Raw genomic sequence first — 8,552 nt, forward strand, 5'->3', positions numbered from 1 at the left:
ACCACTTTGTTTGTAACTCTGTATTGTCTGTATTGTGCTTGTGATATGTTGTAAAATGTTGTATGTCTGTTAATGTTTCCCTCCTTTTATCTTTAAAATAAAAAAAAAAGAATGATGTTTGTTATTACTTGTTTTTTAATATCCTTTATCATTAGGATAATCTATTCCTAGCTTGCTAAGGATTTTTTCATGAATTGGTGTTAAATTTTATTGAATGCTGTTCTATAATCTATTACTGTCATCATATTTTTCTCCTACATGAATAACTAAAATTTATGCAAAATTCCAGTGTGGTCAGAAAATAGACTGTACCTGATTTTAAATTTTGATATTTGCTAATAAATGCTTGGTGGCCCAGCATATAGTTTATTTATATGCACTTGAAAAGGAAATGTGTGTCTGTACCGTCAGTATAGAGTTAGTATATAGGCAGTCAGGTATATTTTGGAGATCACATCCTTCACATTTTCCACATGCTAATTTTTGTTCTTTATAAATCAATAACAGAACAACTAGTTGAAAATCACAAAACAATAAAAACAATTAGAAAATTAAGCAATATAATACCATTCAAAGTGTGCATCACAGAGATACAGTGAAACTTCAGTGAAGCAGCGGTTGGAAAAAAGTTAAAACCTTAATGCTTATGCTAGAAGAGGAGTATAGCTTAAGCTAAATGTCATTTTATATTCCTTTGGAGTTGATTCCTTTAATGTTGTGAGCTGTCTCTTCCTCTGTGTAAACAGTCCTTCTCACCTGAGGACATTTGGCAATGTCTGCAGATGTTTTGGGTTGTCAGAACCTGAGGTTGTGAATGCTACTGGCATCTGGTGAGTATGGGCCAGGGTTGCCAATAACCACCACAATCCCCAGGGTAGTCCCCCCGTGACAAAGAAGTTCCCATCCCACAGTCCCAGGAGTGCTAAGGAAAAAGAACCTTGTTCTGTAATCATATTTCTTGCTCTAAAATTTACTTCATCTGTTATTAATACCTGATTGCCTTTAGTTGGTAGTACAAGCTATACCATGTTATCCCTCAACTTTCAAATATTTGCCCATTCCTACACTTAAATTATAATCTCTTTGAGACGAGTATATTTGCATTTTTTTCTTTCATCTATTCTGATCATCTTTAATCTAATTTGAAGGATTTAGTTCATTTATATTTCAATGTAACAACTGATTTATTTGGGTTCAAATCTACCAAACTGCTATTTATTTTTTTGTATCATTTATTCCTTGTTCCATTTTTCCTCTCCTCTTGTCTTCTGTGTGATAATTCTTTTTTAATTATGTTCATTCTCTCCACTAGCTTGTTACATGTACATTATTACACGTTAGTGTTTTTTTAGAGATTACAACAAATGTTCTCAACTTATTATAGTTTACCACATATGAGTACTTTCACCACTTCTCAGAAAATATGGGGGACTTTGAAACTTTAAATAGTTGATCCACTTTTTACAGTACTGTCATCATATATTTATGTTCTACAAATATTTTACATTTCATGATATCGTCATTGTTGTTTTATGCAGGGAATATTGACATATTTTTTACATACTTACTATTTCTCCTCATTCCTTCCTGAATTTTCACACTTCCATTTGGGGACATTTTCTTTCTGCCTGAAGAACTCTTGCTATTTCTTTTGGTGTTCATCTGCTATAGCTAAATTCCTTAAGCTTTTATTTGCCTCCCGATGTCATTCCAGCTTTCATTCATTTTCTTTTGTTGTTGTTGTTTTAATTTTTATTTTTGTTAGTACATGTTTGCAGTATGTACTGATTACATTCTATCATACAGAGTTGGTACATGTTCGTAACTGTTATGCCTTGTGTCTAGATGTCCTCCCAAAGCCTCATGTGGTCATAGATGGGGATTTTCAGAGCTGACTGGATCTAGAGTTTGTGACACTGGGATTAAAGGTGTGTGATCACTAAATTAGCCCACTGATTGGTTTGGCACGGGTCTAGGTGTGGATAATGGGATGGCCCACCCTGGGTGTAAGTGCTACCTGCCCTAAAGGTGTAGTCTGGGTAGAAAATAAGGGACAGAGAGAGGGGCTGCTGCCTTCACCTGTCACTTGCTGTTTCTTTGCTACTTCACTGCTTTCTCCTTGTCCTGAACTGTTTCTCCTCTGTGATGCCACTATGCCATGCTGCCCTGCTTTGGAACCAGCTGATTATAGACTAAAACCTCTACAAGCTGTGAGCTGCAACAAAACTTTCCTCCTTTAACTTTGGGTATCATGTATTTTGTCTCAGCAACAAGAAAAGTTACTAAGACAATAACATATCTTAATTCTTTTTACTTTCCACTCATTTTCTTAAAAATCAAGTATTGATCATGTTACTGCTTCTAAAAATATATTTCTTTTCTTTCTGGTACCTTTTCAGAATGTTTTAATCTTTGTTTCTTATCAGCTTTATGATGATATGTCTAGAGATAGTTTTCTTTGCATTTAAACCGCCTATGTATGACACTTAAAACATTTGCTTCTGTGGTTGATGTCGTATAAGTTTATGAAAATTCTGAGCCAACGTATCTTCAAATATAATTTCTGGTCAATTTTGACTCTTCTCCTTCTGGAACTCCAATTGAATATGTTCAGGCTTTTACATCATATTTCATATGTATTGTATATTTTCCATCCCTTTTTCTCTCTGGGTGTCAATCTGGGTATATTCTGCTGGACTCTCTTCCAGTTTAATGATCCTTTTACTAAGCTGATCCTTTCATAATCTGTAATTAGACTATCTATTGAATAATTTAATTGAGGTAGAGTAACTTTAGTTGTAGAATTAGATTCATTTTTATAGATACTTGCTCTCCAGTGAAATCTTTCAGTTTCGTCTATTTCATTGAACACTTTAATCACTATTATTTTTAAGAAGGCTTGTATCTGACAGCCTCAGTATCTGGATAACTTGTGGTTCTGTTCAGCTGTTTGCCTTTTCTCCTCTGGTTTTATTGCTGGAGTTGCGGGGAGGGAAGCTAGTCAGCTTTCCAATAGTGTGACCAAATACCTAACAAAATCAACCTGAGGAAGATTTTTTGACCCATGGTTTCCGAGGTTTAGCTCCATGATAGCTGGTTTTATTGCTGTGGGCATCAGGAGAAGCAGAACTCATGCGAAAGGGTATCGTGTAGCAAAGCTACTCACCCATGGCAGCCCATGGGGGAAGAGGTGAGGAATATACTAGTAAACTTCTGCCTTCTGCTTTTGCTCCATCTGGGCCCTAGCCTACAGGAAGGTGCTGCTCACATTCCAGGTGCCACTTTAGTTTGTTAGCCCGCATACTAGTCATCTCTGGAATACCCTGCAGTCACACCCAAAGACACCCACAAGTGTACTTTACTAATTCCTAGGCTTTTCCCGAGCCAATCAAGAGGAAAATCAAGTTCACCAACCCAGGGGATTCATTGTTGTTTGAGGGTTTTTTGTTTTATTTGTGCTCATTTGGTTCGTCTTTCTATTACTATGCCTAGTTTTTGTTACTATTTTGTGTTGCTTTTGCTTTTCAAATGTATAGGAAATCCTCTTTGTGGATTTGGCAAACTAGAAGATCATCCTGACTCAGGCCAGGTGAGTCTACTTTCAGTTTTCTGAGGCTCCTAGTATTTGGTCCTACAGGAATATCAGTGGAAATTTGAGTTCTTTACCAGAACTCTTCCTTCTGGACGCCAACTGCGTCTCCATAGCACTGGTACAGTACCCTCTCTTTTTAGTGTTTTAGCTTCTTGCAGCTACATTCTGCTTAGTTTATCAGTATCTCATTGCACATGGATACTTAGCATATGACAAATGACTCACAGAGAAACTGCAAGCAGAACATTGAGCTCAAAGTTCTACAGTGTCCTTTCCTCTAATCTAGTTCCTCCTCTTATTCCATGTTTGCTGTGGAAGCTTTGAACTGCATATTTGAATCACAACCCAATAATCACCCTGCTGCAAGCTTTCTGTATATACTTTATGCCCAGTCCCAAAATTGTCTTGCCCCAAAAGGAAAAATCAACAATGAATCTAGCGTTAACTTTAATGCACTTTCTTTCTCTTAGAGATCTTGATGTATCCAGTCCTGGCTGCTGCCTTAATTTCCCTTTGAAGCCTGCAAACATCTGTTTTATAGTTATTCTTAGTAGGAGGGTTAGTCTGAGACTAGCTACTCCATCTTATTTGAGAGCAGGAGTGGTAATTACATTTTAATAGGCTACAAGCAATACAAAGTTAAGAACTAATTGGACTCATTAAATTATTTGGTTAATTAGACTAATAACTACCTTGAATTTTCCATAGCACCATTCTTCCAAGAATTTCAAAGCAGTTTCATGCATTAACAAAAGACCATTACCAGTTCTCTCAGCTCTAACTTATAAATTTAAAATTGGTATAAGGAGTAAAGTAACTTAAATTCATAATAGTAGGTAAATCTTTTTCCAGAAAAATTGAGTAAAAATAGACACCAAACATGCTGATTGCCATAATCATCTGGCTGATTTGAAATACCAGAAAATGGATCCTCCCTAAATGCACCATAATTCGTATTAAGCGTGTCACTCCCCATAACTTCAGAGCCCTAAGAGATATAGAAAGTACATAGCTTATGCTAAGTACTGGTCTGAGTACTTCATCAAGAAGAGGAGGTAGATTCGGATCAAGGCTACTCAAAATTTTTTAAAGTATAATTTTAATGAAATAATTTTCTGTAAGACTTACAGGACAACAAATACTGTAGTTTAAGTCAGAGCCAGGTTTCTTGTATAAGTAAAATCATAACAGTATTACAAACCATATTCTGTTTATCCTTTTAGGCTTACTGTGGCTGAAGCCTTTGAAGTAATACTTCACTCTGAAGATTTTCCCATGCCTTCACTCCAGAATTGGCATTAAACCTGAATTTCTTACAAATCTCTAACAAATTCATTCCAGAGAGGCATAGTTAGCTTATTTAAAAAAAACTGAAGTTTTTTTAAATGGATAGGGAGAAAAGTTACTAAATAAGCAAGTAAGAGCCTTATAGACCTTAACTCTAAATCATAGCAAATAGTTACAAGTGAAACACAAAGCACCCAACAGACACCCAATAAATATTTGATGATATTGATTTCTTCCATCCTACAATGACTTTTTAGTGATGCTTTGATAGTAATTGGGAACCTCATCTTAATACCTTAACACAAAGGAATTTGAAATAATCCATCACAGCATTTCTCTGAGATTCCAAATAACAAGCACCACAAACTGAGTGAGAACAGGTTGACCTCACAAGAACCCTTCCAGCCTTGTGACTTGAGAATTAATAATACATGGAGGCCAGAGTTTTTATGGACAATTTCTGTCCGGAATTGATAATATCTCCCAGGCACTGATTGGACTTCCTCCTTTTTCTTGAAAGACTATGAAGAAATATGGTCATGCTCATTTTACAAACTGGCAAGCAGATAGAAAACAAATAATTGAACAAAGATCACACAACCACCTTAGCTAGAAAAAATGTCTGGGTGTCTCCATTACCAAGTCAATGAGTTATTGATTGGTACTGACTCCCTGCTTACTGTTATTCCTTACAGTTTACTTCATAGACCAAATCCTAACTTCTAGATTATTTCTAATATACTTGTGTAATATAACTGTACCATTCTTATTTATGTAAATTGACCACATCTAGTATAATTCTTGTATTGCACAACTCACTCATTATAGTCCACTTAGGAATAAGTAGTGAAGCAAAATAATGTACATAAGGAACAGGAGGAGAACCAGAGGCTCTTTCATTCTTGCATTTACACACTCCGAAATAGTTCTGTCTTCTTACATGTTTCTAGTTTATCACATGCACAATGAATTCCAAAGAGAGTATGGCTAGTAGGGCATTTAGCTCAATAATTAAAGTAATCTAGACCCTGAAGTGCACACTTCATGAAACTTTACCAATTCAAACTTTTAGAAAGTATTTGAGTATCCTTTGAATTTATGCAATGAATAAATCAAATATTTGTCATTTTTCCACTACTGTATTTCAATTGCTCACAGTCTGTAGTAAGAGAGGGCCCCGGGAGGTGGTATAAGCCAATTCCTACCATTTTCATCTGTCTCTAAATGCAGCGATGCCTTTGGTGAACCGTATGCAATATGTTACACTTCCTTCACCACCTTGAAACTCTCTCGCCAGCCTCGGGATAAGAGAGAAACTGTGTCAGTAGCAACCAAACTGCCAGAAGGAGCAGCTCAAATGTTTCCCAACATCCAGTCAACACCTGGCACATGTCTAGTGGCTGGAAGAGCTCGTGTGCCCACTGGAACAGATGTGGAAGATGGATAAGGTGAACACATGTCCCATATTGGAATGTTGCTTGCTTTGTTTTGGTTTGCTCATGTGAGCAGACTGCCACCTCTTTCTGTTTCTACAGCCCTTTTCTATGGGAGGGTTGGCAAAACACACAACCCTATCTGTCCCCAAAGGAAGCCAGGAGTGCATGTGAGAAATGCAGTGGGGTCAGCTCCCGCACGCACTGCGAGACCACCTGCAGAGCTCCTGGTCTCCCCAGGCACCTTGCTGAGAGCTGGACTTCTGGGTACCTCTGGCTTTTTTCGTGTTCAGCTTGCTCATTCTCTCCAGGCAGAACTGTGCTCTAGATTGCACTGTTCACCTCCCTCTACTATTTCTCAGGTTGTATTCAGCATCAGAAAATCCAAGAAATATATTCACAGATGTTCCCTTGTTTATTTGTTGACTCTGTGTAATTTGTTTGCCCTAATTTGTTTTTGTCTACCTTGGGACTTCCCTTTTTAATTTCCCTTTCTCTGTTTACCCCTCTTTGTGGAGCAGCGGTCTGTTAAGCTGTGAGAGGCACATGCCAAATTAAAAAAAAAAAAAAAGAAGAAGAAGAAGAAGAAAGAAAGAAACAGCACTGCAGATTGTTTTAAGCATGGGCTGCCCCTTTGGGCCTGAAGGCCTTGCTTGAAGCCTGCACCTGCTCCTCCTCCTGAGACGTGGGGCTCCTGATCTTTATCCCTTGCCTTTAAGCTGCCTGATTCCTATTATCCAAAGTCAAACAGCGTTCTCTACATTCACGCCTCCAGCACTTGGCATGAAATTAATAAGCCTGGCTGATATATTTCCCTGGAAGCCTGCCACTCTTTAACAGTGGTGTTAGATTAAAAATTTTGGCATGGTTAATGAACAGGGAAAAGCTGAAGCCAAAAGTTTCAAGCAGCAATGCAAAGATTTGGGGGTTATGAAAAGAATACCAACTTTCCTCATATTTTCTGAATGCCATCCTAATTACAGGGTTAGATAACAAACACAACCAGACAGTCAGCACTAGAAGAAAGGATATATTCTCAGGCTGTACTTGTATTTAGATTTTATCATCTGTCTTTTCAATCACATGGCCTTGCGTTAGACTGGGTTATCTAAAATTGTAATAATAGCTATTTGTGTTCTAAAAGGGCTTCCCTCCTCCCAGGTCACTACTTTTCTCATTAAAGGAGCATTCTGAATGAGCTGCAAGCCAAAAACTGATCTTCCTGAAGTGAAAGTCAATCCAATGAGAGGTGATTTTGAGCTTATTAAAGACCATTGTCTCGCTGTTAGGACTTACAAACTCAACTCATTGTTTAAGTCTATAGCCACAGTCTCTGAATCGTAAAAGCACAACCTCCTCCACCCCACCCCTTGGGAGAAATGGATGTTACCTAGATCAACCCTGTGCTCCATATGCTTTTCAAAACACAGCATCAAGCTATGGAAAATTAAGACTCACCCAGAAGATGCAAAGTCCAGCAAGTTCTCAGGACCCATGCTACTGGATGAGGGCTCCAAGGAAGGTCTGACAAAGGCTGAGTGGAACCTCGGAAAAGTTTCATTTCCACTTATAGGGTCCTCTCAGTGCTCTGTTCTCAGTACCTGTCTCTACTTCCAAGGTATTGATACCACACAGCCAACTGCCTCGGAATACATAAGGACTGGAATGCGATGAGAAGCAGGAAATGAAGTGGGAGGAAGAAGAAAAGTTAGTGGAAGGACAAGAATGCTGTACAATCTTGTTTTGACCCCTGAAGAATGACCAAGATTTACAGTGACCAACAGGTGTAGGTCACCTCTCTTCAGGGGCTCTCGGCTGTGAGTCTCAAGACAAAGCAAAGGTAGGATTAAAGGAGCTTAGACTTACTCAACTCTTTGATCCAATCAGGAAAGCCTAGGCAAAGAGCTGAGAAAAGGACATTCAGCTGATCAAATGCAAGATTTATTTTTTCATGTGCACAAAGGTATCAGACAAAATCAATCTATTTATGACCTATGGATAATAAAAATCTAAAAGACTATTATTTTTAGTTTTACTTTTGTCTTGGTTACTTTTCTCTCGTTGCTGGGACAAAATACCTGATGCCCAAAATTAAGGAAGGAAAGGTTTATTTTGCTTACAGTTTGTGGAGGTTTCAGTCCATACTTTGCAAGTTACAAGGCAGAGTGGCACATGACAGAGGGCTACAGCTCATGGCGGCAGAACACAGCAAAAGTAGCAGGCACAAAAGCCAGGAATGG

At 38.0% G+C, this 8,552-nt stretch overlaps 1 long non-coding RNA gene across 2 annotated transcripts; it reads left to right on the forward strand.

Annotated features, from left to right (window-relative positions):
• The first annotated feature begins 3,426 nt into the window (after positions 1-3,426).
• Positions 3,427-8,320, forward strand: LOC102022682. 2 transcript variants are annotated; one of them, XR_259942.2, is made up of 3 exons: positions 3,427-3,589; positions 6,177-6,327; positions 7,474-8,320. It is a non-coding gene; the product is annotated as an uncharacterized LOC102022682 (long non-coding RNA). The 2 variants fall into 2 exon arrangements; XR_001232798.1 differs by lacking the exon at positions 7,474-8,320 and adding an exon at positions 6,415-6,717.
• The last annotated feature ends 232 nt before the right edge of the window (positions 8,321-8,552 follow it).

This window comes from Chinchilla lanigera, unplaced genomic scaffold, assembly GCF_000276665.1.
Source record: "Chinchilla lanigera isolate Chin_1 unplaced genomic scaffold, ChiLan1.0 scaffold00010, whole genome shotgun sequence".
Lineage (NCBI taxonomy): Eukaryota > Metazoa > Chordata > Mammalia > Rodentia > Chinchillidae > Chinchilla > Chinchilla lanigera.